The 17,566-nt window shown below is 46.7% G+C and overlaps 1 protein-coding gene across 3 annotated transcripts in view; it reads left to right on the top strand.

The window, feature by feature from the left end:
- Positions 1–17,566, top strand: part of grin3bb (glutamate receptor, ionotropic, N-methyl-D-aspartate 3Bb) — a 92,620-nt gene that overhangs the window by 16,045 nt on the left and 59,009 nt on the right. The gene's annotated exons all lie outside the window — the stretch shown is intronic.

Raw genomic sequence — 17,566 nt, 5'->3', positions numbered from 1 at the left:
TTTTATTTCATACGATGGTTCCTGATCTTTGGCGATTTGCTTAATAGGTGGGGCACCAGTAGACTGGTCACCCCATTAGTGGTACAACTAGTATAATCCCAGCATCATCCTGCACAGATCTGAAATGTGCCACTGTTATTTTAATGACAAGCACTGCCATCAGTTATGCACTTCTAGGGCTTCTGCATGCTCTTTGCTTATGTGGCTGTGCTGTCTGCAGGTCAGCTTGTTGGTTTTAGTTTAAAAGGAACCCCGACTGTCATGGCTGCCTTCATGAAGAGGGACCGTTGTTTCAAGCCTCCCTGGTTTTGAGGGACACTGAAATTCTAAATGGTAAATATGGTGGCAATAATAATAATAATAATAATAACACTTTACACTTCTCCTTGCCAGTCAGTAGCTCCCATATGACTTTACTCAGAAATATGAAACATCACCCGTTCAATTTGTTGATGTTTTGAGATGCTAAAAGACGCTCAGTCATATGGGGGAACGGTTTCTTTTTATTTATTTTTTTAAGCAGAGTTAGCAAATGGTTGCCATATTTCGCAAACAGGTCTGCTGTAGGGCATCAATAAGACACTCATGCCAGTTCTTAGTTACTGCTCGTTTTTTAGTATATGTTGTTTAAAGCAGCATTTATACGCTTGGTTGCTTCTCTTTATTTAATTTTCATACTGACAGGTTAAATTTGCACTTAATGTTCAACTTTGTTCTCTTCAGTTCAAACGCTAAGGAGAGTATTTCGTTTCCCTCGATGATAAAACACACTTATTCCATTTCGTAAATGAAGACTAATCTCTCTGGTGCTCATAATTAATCAATTTGTTTGAGTCGTATGCTGTTTATTTCAGATGTTATGTAACAATGCATGAGTATTAATAAATTTTTAAGAACGTGAATCGAATAGAATCTCACCCTCTGCCTGGTTCTCTGAGTCCGAGTACGACGGCATTATAACTCTGTCATTCTGACCTTTGCTGCTTCTCCACGGTGGCTCAGCAAGGGCACTGCTGGTTATCGGCTTTAACATGAGCAGGTCTGAGGCCTCGTTGCTGGGGGTCTTGAATGGGGGTCCCTCTGTTGCTTACTCCCCCAGCGTCGCTGTGTACTTCTGAGTGCCACGCCCTTCTGTTACTACCCCTCGTCTTGTGACTCATGACTTCCTTCCCTGCCGTCTTCTGAGTGCCGTTTCATTTCCTGTGCTCCCGTGGCTTCACCTCGGGCTGTTAATATTCACCAAGCAAGCAAGCCTCCCATTTATATTTATACATTACTTCATGGCCATTTTGAAATTTAAGGGGCCCGCTCTGCTCCCGACGCGGCAAACGGATCTGTCATGCCCGGCTGCAGTGGCAAGCCATGCCAGTAACTGCGGCATGGGTTGCGACCGGCTGCTTTGGTGCAGCGGCCAGGCAGGTCGACAGACGTGCAGCGTGTCACGCCGTCACCCTCTGCTGTTGTTGTTAATTTATTGAGTGTGCTTATTGCCTCGTCGGTACTCACCCGGCGTCCTCTGCCCTGAATAATTGAGCTGTGGTTCAGCCGTGGGGCCCGAACAGACGGAATTACGAGGCGGGCCGGATCTGTGCTGCACGCCTGGGCTGCCCACTGTCTGCCTTCGGGGTTGGCCGTTGTCTTTCCTCTGACTGCAAATCTCCATGACTGCCAGAGCCAAACAGCCACCAAGGCTCCCCAAAATCCTCCCACAAAGTGATCACACAGCTCTTGCCTTTCGCTGCAATAAGTTTAACCTAATTGATGTCCTCCCCCAAGAAACGGTAATACTGCTAAGGTGTGATTTAGCGCCATCCACTGAAAGTGCCCGTGGCATTCGGCGCATGGCGATGATGTGCCCAGGAAGATGCCTGCGGGTACATTTTAAAGCCAGGATGAAATATTTATGGATGTGAAATCAATGTCCTGACATTAATGTCTGGCATCAGTGAGAACATAAACGTGTGTGTGTGTGTGTGTGGCCTGTGTGTCATAAATGAGTAACCACTGCGCTGCCCCCCCTGAAATCTCTACGCGTATTGAGGGCTATCTGGAGGCGTGAAGGTGGGCGTGGGCTATCTGGAGGCGTGAAGGTGGGCGTGGGCTATCTGGAGGCGTGAAGGTGGGCGTGGGCTATCTGGAGGCGTGAAGGTGGGCGTGGGCTATCTGGATGCGTGAAGGTGGGTGTGGGCTATCTGGAGGCGTGGGCTATCTGGAGGCGTGAAAGTGGGCGTGGGCTACCTGGAGGCGTGAAGGTGGGCGTGGGCTACCTGGAGGCGTGAAGGTGGGCGTGGGCTACCTGGAGGCGTGAAGGTGGGCGTGGGCTATCTGGAGGCGTGAAGGTGGGCGTGGGGCTCCAGACAGAGAGTTGGCAGGATGGCAGGCTGAATGATGCGGCCCAGTGGTGTTTAGGTTATACTGTTATACTGTGTTATGAAGGGGGATGAACCAAATGCCTGCGTGTTCACACACACACACAGACACCAGACATGCACACACACTCAGCTGGGCAAGGATCCTTCATAAAGGTAGCTCTCCCTGCTGGAGAGCTGTTGCTCTCTAATTATACATGAGGATGAATGAACCCCACTAAGCCCTTTAACTACTCTGCCCTCTACTGGCTATAGCTTACATAGCAATTGATTTAGCAGCCCTGTATGGCTAAAGGCCAAACACCAGACTGCAGATCCCAAGCAGCGCTGCTGCTTATCCAGCTTGTTTCCTGTCAGTGGGACAGTGTCTTATCTCAAGCCAGAGGAACGGAAATCAGTGCCTCTGAAGCCCATTGTAGTTAACAGACATGTAAGCGAGACGATGTAATGCACATAGAGTTTTATGCTCCGTTTTGAGGATAAAGGGAGCCTTAGTGGGCAGAGTGGATCTCTGCTTTAAAGGGACAGCGATGCCTTTATCGCCACAGCACGTCGCAACATGTGGATAGGAATAATCTGTGAAAGCGGCCTGAAAGGGGGCGAGCGAAGCTCCCGAAAGCTGAGGCCAAACAAAAACTGTGCACCTATTTCATTAGAAGGGTCCAGGCTTCGAGAGCCGCTGAGTGAGATGCCCCCTGGATTTGTTACCCCCTGGGCCGGGTAAATGACAGCTGATCTTGTGGATGTGTGCTGTGTGGCCCAGGCAGGGGTGCTAAATGACACTCATTGTGATGTATATCAGGGGGAGGTAGGCAGACTGCGCTCTGAAGCACTTTAAAGGGCTGATAGGCTGCGTACTGTAGCTCTGCAGATTAGCGGGGGCCACATCTGCCCAGGTGGCTCTCCGAACTGCAGCTGTCAGGCTTTACTCAGAGTCTGCATCCATCCATCCATATGTACCCACATCCAGGACGTGGTCGTGAGGTAGGATCTGTCCCAGGATGCACCGGGCACATGGCCAGGTAGGTCTAGGACAGGATGCCAGGTCAGCGCTGCATTTTTTCTTTAATCCTATTCTGGCCCTAATAACATATTAAACATGAAAGCAATACATATCATAAGGTATAATGCTTTATTGGTTAGTTTACTCACACTAAACGGCCTCTGTCAGTGTGTCTGTGTCTGAGTGCCTCTCTGTCGGTCTCTGTTAGTGTCTCTGTCAACGTCTGTCTGCCTCTGTCAATGTTTCTGTCTTTGTCAGTGCCTCTCTGTCTGTCTTTCTGTCAGTGTCTCTGTGTGTCTGTTTCTGTCAGTGTCTGTTTCGGTCAGTGTTTCTGTCTGTCTGACAGTGACTCTGTCTCTATCACTCTGCCTCTGTCACTGTATCTACCCTTCTCTTTATCCATTAGTGTGTCTCTGTCTGATGGTGTCTCTGTTTCTCTCAGTCAGTATCTGTCTCTTTCTGGCAATACCTCTGTCTCTGTCAGTGTCTCACTACTTCTGCCTTTGTCTGTCTGTGTGTCTTTGTTAGTGTCTCTCCGGTGTTAGTAATAACATATTTGGCTTAATTTTTAATAGCAGGCTTTAAAAGGACATGTCTCCCCATTAACTGAAAGTGTACAATAATTACACACTCAGTTTGTATTGCTGATCTGCTGTGTGATTGACTTCTATTTTGAAGGAAATTCACTAAGCTAGAGTAGTTCATAAAAAGTAGTGAGGTCACTGAAGAGGTCACTGAAGAGGTCACTGAAGCTCCCTTTAACGACTCACTCTGCTTGTGCTCCATCTGACCTAAATGCACTTCATGGGATGAATGAATTAACTGAATGAATATTCACTGACCTATTGAGCTGATTTGCTTACCTAGTTGATTGATGTAATGTTGAGTTTATTTTCTTTTAATAGCTAGTGTTACAATTCTAGTAAAGCAGGCAAGAAAGTTTCATGCATTTAAAAGCTTATGGGAGGAGAGCTCTCATGAAAATGGAAACACTGTACAGCTTGTCAATGCAGATCTGGGTCCACGTTCAAACCTGGATCCCTCAGGGCATGCAGAAACTGTGACTGCACAGCTTGTGAATGCTGAGCTGGGTATGCATACAAACCCGCATCCCTCAGGGCATGCAGTAACCACGACTGCGCAGTTTGTGAATGCAGAGCTGAGCCTGTGTTCAAACCCGCATCCCTCAGAGCATGCAGTAAGCACGACTGCGCAGCTTGTGAATGCAGAGCTGGGCCTGTGTTCAAACCCGCATCCCTCAGAGCATGCAGTAAGCACGACTGCGCAGCTTGTGAATGCTGAGCTGGGCCTGTGTTCAAACCCGCATCCCTCAGAGCATGCAGTAAGCACGACAGCGCAGCTTGTGAATGCAGAGCTGGGCCTGTGTTCAAACCCGCATCCCTCAGAGCATGCAGTAAGCACGACTGCGCAGCTTGTGAATGCAGAGCTGGGCCTGTGTTCAAACCCGCATCCCTCAGAGCATGCAGTAAGCACGACTGCGCAGCTTGTGAATGCAGAGCTGGGCCTGTGTTCAAACCCACATTCCTCAGGGCATGCAATAACCACGACTGCGCAGCTTGTGAATGCAGAGCTGGGCCTGTGTTCAAACCCGCATCCCTCAGAGCATGCAGTAAGCACGACTGCGCAGCTTGTGAATGCAGAGCTGGGCCTGTGTTCAAACCCGCATCCCTCAGAGCATGCAGTAACCACCACTGCGCAGCTTGTGAATGCAGAGCTGGGCCTGTGTTCAATCCCACATTCCTCAGGGCATGCAATAACCACGACTGCGCAGCTTGTGAATGCAGAGCTGGGCCTGTGTTCAAACCCGCATCCCTCAGAGCATGCAGTAAGCATGACTGCACAGCTTGTGAATGCAGAGCTGGGCCTGTGTTCAAACCCACATTCCTCAGGGCATGCAATAACCACGACTGCGCAGCTTGTGAATGCAGAGCTGGGCCTGTGTTCAAACCCGCATCCCTCAGAGCATGCAGTAAGCATGACTGCACAGCTTGTGAATGCAGAGCTGGGCCTGTGTTCAAACCCACATTCCTCAGGGCATGCAATAACCACGACTGCGCAGCTTGTGAATGCAGAGCTGGGCCTGTGTTCAAACCCGCATCCCTCAGAGCATGCAGTAAGCACGACTGCGCAGCTTGTGAATGCAGAGCTGGGCCTGTGTTCAAACCCGCATCCCTCAGAGCATGCAGTAAGCATGACTGCACAGCTTGTGAATGCAGAGCTGGGCCTGTGTTCAAACCCACATTCCTCAGGGCATGCAATAACCACGACTGCGCAGCTTGTGAATGCAGAGCTGGGCCTGTGTTCAAACCCGCATCCCTCAGAGCATGCAGTAAGCACGACTGCGCAGCTTGTGAATGCAGAGCTGGGCCTGTGTTCAAACCCACATTCCTCAGGGCATGCAGTAGCCACAACATTTATTTAACCACCTGATATGAGGCCTGATTTGATTTCCTCATCATATTACACATTTATTAATTTAACGGCCAGTGCCATAATAAAACATACCCTGGAGCTTTACGTTGTTAAACATGAACACGTAATAAGGGTCATCTTTATCCTCTCTGAGAAAAGTTAATATTGAGGAAAGGTAAACAAAATGGGTGGATAGACAAGTAGGCTTTGCTAATTTCCCAGTAGTGTCAATGTGTGAAGCCTGAATTTGATGTCAATTCTAAATTTAAAAGCATTTGAAAAGGTGTAAAGGTACGACAAAGGACATGTGAGAGACCTGGCAGGCTGCAGCCACAGAGATAAAATGCCTGTGAGCTGTGCAGCCTGACGTTACCTCACCGGTGAGAGCATGGCGTTCACGGGCTTGGAAACTGTAAACCTCAGTCCACCTAGGAGACCGATGGAAATAATCATTGCATAATCTGCTCTTGTGCATGAAATACATTGGACAGTCAAAGGGAGGAGTTTGCTGGGGGTTTTTACATAGGAATGTGAGGCTGGATCTGCATAATCATGGCCACTGGAAAAACACCCAGTACAGAAATAGTTTTATAATGTATTATATAAAATGATGTTCCAAAACATTATAGAAATGCATATAAATTGCATTGGCAAAAGGAGGGATGAATTAAAAAGTCTAATTTTAAATGAGTCACAAGTCTTAATCATCTTCCATCTAAATGATGTTTGTAGTTATGTACAGTAGCAGAATAAAAACATTTGGAATGATTGGCTCATTAGACGACTTCATCAAGCCCAAACAAGATGCTCCCTGTTAGACAACCATTTGCATGTTACCAGTGTAAACAGATTGGTGTGTGACCTGACTTACGGTCACTTTATGAAACTGGGATATTATGCCAATAATACTGATCTTATATTTTTAATAAAGCATTCAGGCAGTGCTGCTTCATGCCGAGAGCTATTTTTGCATATTGTTTACAGTGACATTTGTCACTTGCTGTTTTACTGACATCATTTCCTCCTCAGTCTTGGTCAGGGAATAACTGTCAGGGTGTTTTTTGTGTGTTTTTTATTCCAGCTGAAATAAATCACCGTAAAAGGCTTTCTGACAGCTCGCTTGTAAAAATGCACTATGCAGTAACTGCAGTTTGGATTGACTGAATATTTCTGACATTTCTGCCAGTTCTGTCCACGCTTTCCGTTTGGTTTGTGCTTTCACTTGAGTCCAGGAATCTCTCTGGTTTAGCAAAATAGTCTTTGTGACGTGAGTGGAGACAGGAAAGTCAAAGGGAGCCTGTGGAAACACGAGGGAGAGAAGCCACTTTGGGAGAGTGCAGGAATCACACGAGGAGAACGAGGGAATCACACGGGAATCACACAGGGAGAGCACAGAGACTGCATGGGGAAATCACACGGGGAACCACATGGGGGAGAGTGCAGGAATCACACGGGGAGAGCACACGGGGAACCACATGGGGGAGAGTGCAGGAATCACACAGGGAGAGCACAGAGACTGCATGGGGAAATCACACAGGGAACCACATGGGGGAGAGTGCAGGAATCACCTGGGGAGAGCACACGGGGAACCACATGGGGGAGAGTGCAGGAATCACACAGGGAGAGCACACGGGGAACCACATGGGGGAGAGTGCAGGAATCACACGGGGAGAGCACAGAGACCGCATGGGGAAATCACACGGGGAACCACATGGGGGAGAGCACAGAGACCGCATGGGGAAATCACACGGGGAACCACATGGGGGAGAGTGCAGGAATCACACGGGGAGAGCACACAGGGAACCACACGGAGAGAACGAGGGAATCACATGGGGAGAGCAGAGACTGCATGGGGAATTACACAGGAAGAGTGCAGGAGAACACGGAGATTGCATGGGAAAATCACACCGGGAGAATGAGGGAGTCACATGGGGAGAGCAGAGACTGCATGGGGAATTACACAGGGAACCACATGCATACTGAGCCTCATGCCTCTCTGCTGCTTTGTCAGGATGCTCACCTGGGGAAAAGCCTTGTTGGTGAAGCAGGGTGGGGTTGGAAGGCTGCAATAACAATGTCAAAGATGAACTTGGCTGGTAAAACAGATAATCGGATCCTGTGACGTAGTGTATGAAAGCACCACAGTCCCTTAGGGCAAAAACACATCACTCCATGCATGGTCAAACTGCTCAGCGTTATTTGTGGTTATGAACTGCAGCAGTTCTGCTATTTATTGATTCTTTTTTTAAGTCTGGTGTCTGGGTTTATTTGGGATTATCCATTATTCCTTAAACAGTGTGAGTAAGGCCAACAGAGCAGGTGTCTTGTGGATGTGTGATGACAGACCGCAACATTGTCATCATCTGGACTGGGAACCTCATTTGGGGAAGAATGGTGCTGGGAAGAGACTGATAACAAAAGTATGAGAAGGACCTGCTTTCAGCTGATGCTGAAATTAAAATCCAGCAGTTCTCAGGAAAAGCATTGGCTTGCTGGGAATCGAGAGACATGGAACGAGGCTTTGAGATTACAGTACTTCTTCATGGCTGCTTGGGGTGAGTAAAAAACAAAACTCAACCATCTAGACCCACCAGAAGGAATAAGGTGCAAGTGCAGTTAATCTGCACCCCTGCCCCAGTTGCCAGAGGCTGACTCCCAGAATGCCACATGCCCCGTGATGGAACCCTAAGGAGATGGAAACTTGAAGTTGATGTCACCCTGCCAGGAAGCCCACCCCTGCTGTATGTGGCTTCCAAGCTTCCAGTAACGCCCACTCACCGCTGATTGGCTGTTGCAAAGGACCCTCCTGTGATTTCATCACTCGACCTTCTAGTATGTCCCTAACTTGTTCAGTTCCTGCATGCTGCAACAAGTCACTGCAGCCTCTAATGAGCGATCGTGAGCAGACTGAGATCTACCTGCGGCTTGCTCCTCCAAGCATCAGCGTGTGGCCCAAAGGCTTAGGAGCCAGTCCTGGGCCCTTTCCAACTGCAGGTTCAGGTCCCGGGAGCAGAAACATAACTGTGCCTTAGTGAGAGTGTCCTGCTGGATGACTTAATTTAGCAATAGCGACACATCCAGAGTGAATGAACACACTTAGAGCCATTAATCTGACGAGTATTCTAAGCCTAGCAAGGAGCCCTTGGGTGTGATCCAGGACCCCAGCTTTCCCAGTGAAAATAACCACAAAAAAACAGCCACGCAGCAAAAGTGTGTTTGCCAGGAGTATAAGAAACAGTAGTGTTGAGCAGAGCAGGGCGAGCAGGACTGACGCTAGATTAAAACCTGAGGAATATTATGAAAGCTCTTACTCTGCACAAAAGCCCAGTGACAGGGTCTTTCCTTGTGGACTTAGTGCTGTATTTCCTACTCAGTTATGCTATAAAATAATGAGCTTTTTAGGGTGTGTGCTGAAATGCAACTTTAATGCCCTTAGTTATTGTAGTATTTGCCCAGCAGTAAAAACCCTGCATTTAATTTAACATAAAAATGCCAAGTAAATGATAGTAATCCTCAAATTGATGTAAGTTACTCATGTTCTGGTAGCGTGCCCCCTTAACCAAAACAAAAGACATGGAAGTTCAAACTGACCTTGTTTCTTGACTCCTTTTATGACCTTTTCCGCCTCTTTCCATCATTCTCTGCAAAACCAGCTGTCAGCTGAATTTGATTATTTTGAAAATGATATGTATGCTGTTAGAGCAGAAACTCGTTATGGAATCAGGGCAACACCAGCAGGATTATTGCAAATGGTAGCAGTGGCGATGGGCTCTGATTGGCTGCTACACTATAAATATTCCTGTAATATAATTCACCTTGACATAGAGGTCTCATCAGATTTTTCACTTAAAGCTTAATTGTGATCACATATGCACTTCAGACTAGTGCCTCTTTGGGCTATTGAATCCACTAGGGGGTAATCAGTGCGATGATGGGCCATCCAAAGCACTGTAATATCAAATATCCTGCTGACTCTGATATAACCATCAAGGTGCCTGGCTGTCCCTGTCCTTTGTTTTTTCCTGAATCTTAAGGCTCACAGCTGAGATGGTTGTCAAACAGTTGGCATAAACGTAAACATGTTTAACAGTTCAGTTGTCTGGAAACCAATGCAGGCGACTCATCGTGTAATAAGAGAGCATATCTGCTGTTGTGGAACGTTAGCGTGTGTCTGAGCGTGGATGTTCATTAGTGCACTCGGCCTCCTCCCCCAAAACTGCCAGGCACTGCTGCCCTATGCAGTCAGAATGCCCATCAGTATTGCTGCCCTGTGCAGTCAGAATGCCCATCAGTACTGCTGCCCTGTGCAGTCAGAATGCCCATCAGTACTGCTGCCCTGTGCAGTCAGAATGCCCATCAGTTCACTCTTCCAGGATTAACTGTCGTTGACTGATGATGGATTGCAAGGATTTCATTCAATCTAAATTATTTCATAACGCAAAACATTTACATTTTATTTACTTAGCAGATGTCTATATCTAAAGAGATGTATGTTTTCGAGAAAATAGGGTCAGCCAGCGGCCCAAAGGTGACATCACTCTGCTGACCCTGGGATCAAACTGGTGACCTTCCGATCACAGGCACAGAGTCCTAACCCACTGAGCCACACACTGCCTCAAAACAAAATGATACTTCCGTTTAGTTTAATTTTGGTTAGAAGCCAGTATGTACACAAATCTGACTGTTAGATGTCTGATCTAACTTTGTTACTGCCTGAATTTCCTTTGGAAATGAGTGATGGTGGAGTTTATAGCCTGTTAGTGAGAATACATCAGCTAACAGGAATAAAAGTAAAGATGTAGACTGAGAAGATGAAAGTAAGCAAAACACCGCAGGAAATAAAAGGTTTACATTCCCAGTCGCCTGTCGGGTCCCGCTTCGCTTTCTAATGGCTTATATTTGTAGTGACTCGCTTCGTCATTTGATTTCTTTGCTCTTACATTCCTGTACTGTGATACAGATGATTCTCTCTTCCTTTAAACAAAGCTCTTTAATAAGGTAAGGGAGAATTCTGGAAGGGAGAACCCGCCACCTGCTGCACCATCATCCCTTTCCCCAAATCCCATCCTTTTGGAAATTAACAGGTTATTTTGGCATGTGTCAGACGGAGGTTTTGAATACTAGAGGGAAAAAGAAGATGTCAAGCAGCATTCTATCATGGTAGATCGTTTTAAAATATATTAAATATTAAGATAAAATATGATTAATTGATTTGTCAGACTAATTAATCTATAGCGTTTTACACTAAAAAATGTGTGTTTCTCCTCAGATGGCATGACAGTGTAGTCTTCTGCAAGGTTGGATGTCACTTGAATAGACATGTTGGTTGTTGCATGTCAAATATGCATCTGAAAAGCATGACGTATCATGAAATGAGTTTTGATTCATTCCCGTACATTCATCCATCTATCTCGTACAGCTGTTGAAGTGCTGAACTTTGGGATGTGTTCCATTCATGTACATGTACACACCATTACCCTTAAATCGTTGTACCACTGAGAACTTATTCAGGCTGCACTTTATTCAGATCCGGCAGTTGGCAGGTCTACCGCAGTCCAGCCATCTGCATTCTGGCCCTCCGATCCCCCTCTGCCACCCACCTTGCTGTACCTTCTCCTGTCTCCACTGTGCGTGGGATATTTAAAAGGACGCCATGTGTGATGGCAGCGAGTCCCCCACAAACCGCTCCTCCCAGGCACAGGACACAATGTCTACCGTGTTTTTTTTAAAAAAAATTTAGCCTGTTAATGGTGACTGGACTTTATTCAGTTTATTTGGCTTGGTCCTGATGGTCTAATCATGTGACTTTCAGAGTGCAGATGGACCCTTAATTGTTAGTGACAGTCAGCTCCAAAGTTGGTACAGTCTTCACCAGAGATCTGTCTGCTTTAATTAAGCCAGGTCTTGACAAATTTATTGTTTACTCATCGACACTGACGTCATTGCGCCCCCTCCTGCTGTATGAAGGTGAGGATGGGGACCTGGTGTGAGGTTCTGCAAAAGCAGGTCTGACCATAAGAGAAGCAAACCTGCATCCAGGCAACCAGAGGGGACAGTTACAGGTGCAGGACCCAAACCAAGGGAAATGCATTTAGCTGCGTGTCTCTGGAATGCCAGAGGAATCCCAGAGTCCTGGGGATGAGCGTTTGGACTTCACCCACACAGGAAGTATGTGATTCAGGTGCCCAATCCCACACAGATAGCAGTCTTATCAACAGACCTGCCTGCTCCGCAGTTCACCAAAAGGTGCGTGGGTCACGTTTTTGTCTTACTGTGATGAGTCCCTAAATCCTCTTAACTGGAGCAACTGGGCTGACAGCAGAACGCCACCCTCGTTGCAGCCGTTTGAGAGGCGGGGGCGGTGAGCTATCGTGATTGGCGGTGAGATCTGCCTCATGGTAACTCCGCTTCCGTCTACTTCCTGTGCGGCCAGGGACACCCGCCATCATGCCATTTGCGGCCGTTTTAATTAATTTTCTTGCTAATGTCTGTTTGTTCCCATTAACACTGGGGTGTGATACATCTGGTACGGGGGGGGGGGCACCGCTCCTTTCAAGGAGCAAAGGAAGCCATGGCGTGTGCCTGGGAAGTGGACAGCTGGTCAAGCAGGCTGATCTTGCCTCTGTTCTTTTCAATCTCCTCATACCATCAGGTTGTGGGATGGACACCCACTGGTTTCTTCGCTCTGCATCTTCGCCGTGCGCTGCTGCACGCTGAGGAAGTACAGTACAGCGGTGCGCTGACACCCAGGGGTCACCCTGGGCCTCGGGAGGGACGGCTTTGACAGGTGGGGGCCGGGCTGGCAATTCATGGCGTCACAGCAGGAATAGTAGTGAGTGTTCTCCAGTAACCAGCCCTACGCCCCTGTCAGGCCAAGGACCGGCAGGGACAGGGTCACAGGCTGGGCTTGCTTGTTTGTGCACCGTGGTTTGAGGTTCATGGGTGACCGCATTGTGCTGACATGGTAATAATGAAGAGTGTCATTACAGTGTGAGCTTTCACTCAGCTGTGGTGTTAATGGCGTTCTCAAGGAAAATCTGAAAACAGACATTTTTTCGAAGACTGATTACGTGACAACGTTTAACAAATCGCAGTATGCCAAGCCAACAACACCTAGTCTTTATTCTTAATGGCTGTTGGGTATGAAGCAAGGCTAAAAAAAAAATCACAAATTGCCAGAGAATCTTGGACGTCGTGTTTTTGTCTGAAATACTCCTGGAATGCTAAACTTTCATATGCGTGGGAGTGATTGATTATAAAACACAGAGCTTTCTCAAACCCAATTGATTTTTTCACTGTGTTCATTCATTGTCTTTGTTGGGCCATGGTCACCCATTCAACTGAAGTATTGTGCCAAAAATTTGGACGGATTTTGCCAAGTCTCTTCCGGGAAACTGCTATGCTGTGGTGAGATTCAAATCCTCAGCTTCTGTGATGAAGGTAATAATCCTTCCCTAGCACAATACCTGCAAAACAAGGCTTGTTAGGGTAGTTATGAAATTGAAGGATTTTTCCTTAAACATATCAGTTGACAACTGAAAGACTACTTTTCATAACAGCCTAGATATTGTTTTGTTGGGGTGGGAGTTTATATATCAGTATAGAAACTCATCAGCTGTGGCAAGAAGACTGTTTTCCCGGAAAAAACGTGACTTTGTTAATTTTGAATTCGGTATGAGGCCATAATGAGTTTCACCTTTCACTTTAGCTACGTGCAATTGCTCCCACATTCGCTGATTTGTGTCGGGTGGTGATAGCGACTCTCCTCCGGAGTTCCGGAATGCGCTGTAGGTGTATTGTTTAGTGCCGCGCCCACCTGAACCTCACGCTTGATTAATACTCACTCTGACACCTTGGAAATGATGAGACATCCCCCAGCACCACCAGATGTGGCTCAGAAACATGACGGCACAGAAATTAAGATGAATGCTTGCTCCTGAAATCTATTAGGCTGCTCCAAAAGATGAATCTGAGTCAGACATGAATAGCTTCACTCCCTTGGGGAAAATTAACCATGTTAATGTTTTCACTTCTTTTCAGTTGAGCCGATGTGTGGGACTCAGGGTCAGCATTAGCTGGTAAATGTGAAATTTGGTGATTTCTGCATTATAGTACATTCATCTTTACTACTGATAAGTCAAAAATGAAGAGCTGCATAAAAGGAATAAACCTTATACACTAGCTTTATTATGGAGCTGATTGTGGACTTGTGTGGTCTCCTAGAAGATGTTTAAGTATGTAAAAGACACGCAGAATGCTTACACATAGCCTTAAAACGTGATTAATGATGCTGTTGTAAGTGAAAGCTGCCCAAACATGCAGACAATGTTCCGTAACTCATCAGCTAAATCAGCAGACTTAAGAAACAAAGATTAAATAGAAGGGAATGTTTTTTATCCAAGATTCAGAACTCAGAGCTCTATATTTTTCTGGTGACTTTACCGCAATTAGAATGAGTCGATTTAAACTGAAAAATGAGTGTGAATGAAGAGACAAATTATGAAAGAACATCAAGGTCCATAAAAAGCCAAATAAAGGAATATAGAGTGTTTCTCATTGTCAATTTAGACCACCAATATATTTAAATGGCCCATTAATGAAACCGCTTGCGTGAAACATGACATTGGCAATATTATATTACTGATCTAATGGGTTTCTATAATGTGACGTGTTCTAAGCTCACTTCCTTCACTAGCTGAGCTTTCTGAAGGCGTCTCCAGGAGCTGTGTACACGCTGAGTAACAAACGTAAGTTCGTTCCCCTCTGGATAAAAACAAGCCGCCACAGGAAATCTGCCGGGGCCCTGGACAATGGGCAGGGAGAGCTGAGACTCTGAGCCCCCAGGCTTGTTAAGCTGTTGGACACTTCTGCTTCTCAGTCAAGCAGCAGGTAGTGGGATCATGCTAAAGTTTGGGATCCATGAGAAGCGCCATCAAGCAGCAGGTAGTGGGGCGATGGTGGTGCAGGAGGTAGTGCTGCTGTTCGGCAACCGGAGAGTTACAGGTTCAAGCCCCGGCTCTTCCTCAGCCCATTGAAGTGTCCTTGAGCAAGACACTGAACCCCAAATTGCTCCTGGTGAGCAGGTTGGCGCCTTGTGTGGCAGCCTCCGCCACCGGTGTGTGGATGGGTGAATGTGAGGCAATCTGTAAAGCATTTTGAGTGCTCGAAGGAGTGGAAAAATGTGCTATATAAATGCAGTCCGTTTACCATTAGCCATGCTAATGTTTGGGATCCATGTGAAGTGCCATCAAGCAGGGGGCAGTGTGTGTGTGGGCATGTATCTGTTACATAGCATACATAGCAGTCCCCAAAAGGGACAAGCCTACGAGCCTAACCCAAAAGGGACAAGCCTACGAGCCTAACCCAAAAGGGACAAGCCTACGAGCCTAACCAAAAAGGGACAAGCCAAAACCTTGTACTTTGTTTGTCAACCCTATGATTAGGGTTGACATTGTTGGGATTAGGGTTTTGGCCATAGAAATAATGGAGAATCCCCACAAAAATATAATTACAAACTTGTGCGTGTGTGTGTGAGAGAGAGCAGGTATACTGTATTTACCTAAATAAAAGAATCTGTGACTGCAATGAAAAAACTAAAAATGCAAAAACTCTTTAACGCTTGGTTACTTATGGTTGGGGCTGGGTAGGGGTTAAGGGGTTAGGATTGTCATATAATTATCGTTAGCATTTTTCCCATAGAAATGAATGAGCGGTCCCCGTAAAGATATGTTTACTCAATGTGTGTGTGTGTGTGTACATTCTCTCCTTGTCCTTGAGTGGGTTTCTTCTACATACTCTGGTTTTCTCCTGCAGTCCAAGGACATGTCGCTAGGTGAATCAGTGTTGACAGTGTGTGAGAGTGTGTACTCTGCAATGGATCGCACCCTGTGCAGCCTAGGATAGACTCCCGGACCACCATGACCTTGTACTGGATAAGCAGCTATGGAAGATGGACATATGGATCATATTGAGGGCATATTTATGTTGCTGTGTATATGATATACAATGGAATGACTGAAACAATTAAATGAATGGAGTTGCTAAGCCATCCATCCAACTGCTTTTAAAATGCAGGGTCATTGTGAGTCTGGCGTTTACTCCAAGAAGCACAGTCAAGGAGTTGGGGCCATTGGGGATGGGACGCTCTTCTATCCCTGGACACACACAAAGCATCATCCATTGAGGAGTTCTAAGAGGCACCAGCAGATCTCTGGACCATGGCAATGAACCCACAAGAACACAGGCAGAACATGTAAACTGCACATTTGCAGAGCAGTGGGTGAGCAATCACATGCACAGTCCTGGCAGTGTGACATTAGCTGAGCAGCAGCGTTAATGTCATGTGAAAGTTGAGTATCACTAGGGTGCAGTTGTAATTAATAGTATTACAGTGCTGGTACAATATTAGTTCTGTGAGATTTTTAATCACTTAGGTGGCTAGCAGGACTAACATATCCATTCATCTTACTTGTAACTGCTTATCCTGGTTGCGAAGGGGATGGGGTGGGGTGGAGCCTGTTCCAGGATCCACAAGGCTGGGGTACACCCTGGATAGGATGCCAGTCCACCACAGGGCAGACACCCACACAAAATCATACACTGCGGGTGATTTAGAGACACTAATGAGTCTAACTGCCAGTGTTGGGGCTGCGTGAGGAAACTGGAGTACCTGGAGGAACCTGCACCTCCTGGGGAGACAGTGCAGATTCCAGAGACAGGGCGGATGCTAGATACAGACCCCCAACTCTGCAGATGTGAGGCAGCTATGCTACCCACTGAGCCATGGGGAAGCACAGAGGATATTCAGTGTACCTAAATTAGACCTGTTGAAAATAACAAAATGTATCAGCTGCCTGACAGAAAACTTCCCAGCGTCTTCGCTGTCCCTCCTCTCATTAGTTTGCCCAGAACCTAATGGGATATGAAGTATGGAAACATTCATGCAGTTTCACTCCTGAAGTTTCTGCCTGTAGTTTATGAGTCTGTAGGTGATTGATGATATGTTTTGACTTGGTCCAGTATTCATTTGAGGCATTCCTCAAAATTGCTAGGTACTCAATAAATGAAGCTTAAACACCAAAGCTCTTTTGTTATTTAAGTCTTTTTAACAATTTAAATGTATATAATATGAAGAGACAGCTTCATATGCTGTATTTTTTGGACTAATTTGCAGCTGCTTTCCTGTCTGAAACTGCCCTGGACACTGTCTCAGTGTCGGAGTCTCCCCTGGACACTGTGTTAGTGACTGAGATTGCCCTGGACACTGTCTCAGTGCTGGAGTCTCCCCTGGACACTCTGTTAGTGACTGAGATTGCCCTGGACACTGTGTTAGTGACTGAGATTGCCCTGGACACTGTCTCATGTTGGAGACTCCCCTGGACACTGTGTTAGTGACCGAGACTGCCCTGGACACTGTCTCATGTTGGACACTCCCCTGGACACTGTGTTGGTGACTGAGATTGTGCTGGACACTCTCATGTTGGAGACTTTCCTGGACACTGTGTTAGTGACCGAGATTGCCCTGGACACTGTCTCATGTTGGACACTCCCCTGGACACTGTGTTAGTGACTGAGATTTCCCTGGACACTGTCTCATGTTGGACACTCCCCTGGACACTGTGTTAGTGACTGAGATTGCCCTGGACACTGTCTCATGTTGGACACTCCCCTGGACACTGTGTTAGTGACTGAGATTGCCCTGGACACTGTCTCATGTTGGAGACTCCCCTGGACACTGTGTTAGTGTTTGAGATTGCCCTGG

Source organism: Paramormyrops kingsleyae, chromosome 15 (genome assembly GCF_048594095.1).
Source record: "Paramormyrops kingsleyae isolate MSU_618 chromosome 15, PKINGS_0.4, whole genome shotgun sequence".
NCBI lineage: Eukaryota > Metazoa > Chordata > Actinopteri > Osteoglossiformes > Mormyridae > Paramormyrops > Paramormyrops kingsleyae.
This window is presented reverse-complemented; position numbering and strand designations above follow the sequence as displayed.